The sequence below is a fragment of the Meles meles genome, chromosome 7 (genome assembly GCF_922984935.1).
Source record: "Meles meles chromosome 7, mMelMel3.1 paternal haplotype, whole genome shotgun sequence".
In the NCBI taxonomy this organism is placed as follows: domain Eukaryota; kingdom Metazoa; phylum Chordata; class Mammalia; order Carnivora; family Mustelidae; genus Meles; species Meles meles.
Window position 1 is genome coordinate 32,443,039 of NC_060072.1, and position 1,456 is coordinate 32,444,494.

At 39.9% G+C, this 1,456-nt stretch overlaps 1 pseudogene; it reads left to right on the forward strand.

Annotated features, from left to right (window-relative positions):
• Window positions 1–283: 283 nt before the first annotated feature.
• Window positions 284–1,190, forward strand: LOC123946318 (annotated as a pseudogene).
• The last annotated feature ends 266 nt before the right edge of the window (window positions 1,191–1,456 follow it).

The window sequence follows — 1,456 nt, forward strand, 5'->3', positions numbered from 1 at the left end:
TCTTGCACTTTCTTGTTTAATGCTTCAAAATTATTGTCTCAGATATTTTGTTTGTCTTCTAGCTTCTAGGGTGGATGGGCAAATTTCTTCCTGTTACTACAACATGGCTTGAAGCAGATATCCAGTTTTTAATTCTTAAAATAGTTTATTTATATTTCTTACTTCTTGGGTTGGCTTCATCTTTTACTTCAATGATTTGGAACATACTTGTCCCATTCCTCATCCTAAAGGAAGATGTTTAATGTTAGAAATGGATGATGTTTGCTCTTTACCATCTGGCAAGATGGCAGGTAAAAAAGCTGAGAAGCTGGATGCTAAGGAAAAGAAACCTGAAACCAAGAAGGCTGATCCTGGTGCCAGAATTAAGAAGGGTAACATCAAGGCTAGAATGCAAAAGAAGAGGAAGCCTCGCTACAGTTGAAACCCTGTCCTAGCTAGAGAAATTAGCAGCTATTTCTGGTAGGCTCTCTATTCCAGAAAGGCTACATACAAGAGGGAGTATTCAGTAGCTAAATCCAGCTTTGAGAAGAAAAGCATAAGGTTCTTGCTACTGTCACAAAACCAGCTGGTGGTGACAAGAATGGTAGTACCCAGGTGGTTAAACTTCTCAAAATGCCTAGGTATTATCTGACTAAAGATGTGCCCTGAAAGCTGCTGAGCCACAGTAAAAAACCTTTCAAGCAGCACGAGAGAAAACTGTGAGCAAGTGTCACTCCTAGGATCATTTTGATCACCCTCACTGGGTGCCACAGAGGCAAGAAGGTGTTTCCCTGAAGCAACTGGGAAGTGGTTTGTTACTTTTGACTGGACCTCTGGCCCCCAATTAAGGTCCTCTGTGTAGAACACACCAGAAATTTGTCATTGCCACCTCCACCAAAATTGATAGCAGCAGTGTGAAAATCCCAAAACATCTCACTGATGCTTGCTTCAAGAAGCAGCAGCTGCATAAACCTGGACACCAGGAAGGCAGGATCTCTGACTCAGAGAAAGAGAAATACGAGATTACAGAGCAGAGCAAGGTTGATCAGAAAGCTGTGAACTGGCAAATTCGGCTGACAGTCAGAGCTATTCGTCAGCTTCAGGGCTATCTGCATTCTGTGTTTTCTCTCACAAACTGGTGTTCTAAATGTTTTACAAAGAACCTAATTAAATTACTGATCCATCAAAAAAAAAAAAAAGAAAATGTATGATGTTTGCTGGAGGTTTATGGTAGATGCCCTTTATGAAGGTAAGGTGTACCATTTTATTGCGGTTTGCTAAAAGTTATTTAAAATGACTTTTAAATTTGATCAAAAGGTTTTTTTGGCAATTAATATTTTCTCTTTTAATATGGTAATTAGCCAAATAACGTTAACGTTAACTTTTTTTTTTTTGAGAGAGAGAGAGATGTGTGCAGGGACAGTGGGGGTTGGGGCAGATGAAGATGGAGAAAGAGAATCTTAAGCAGGCTCCACAC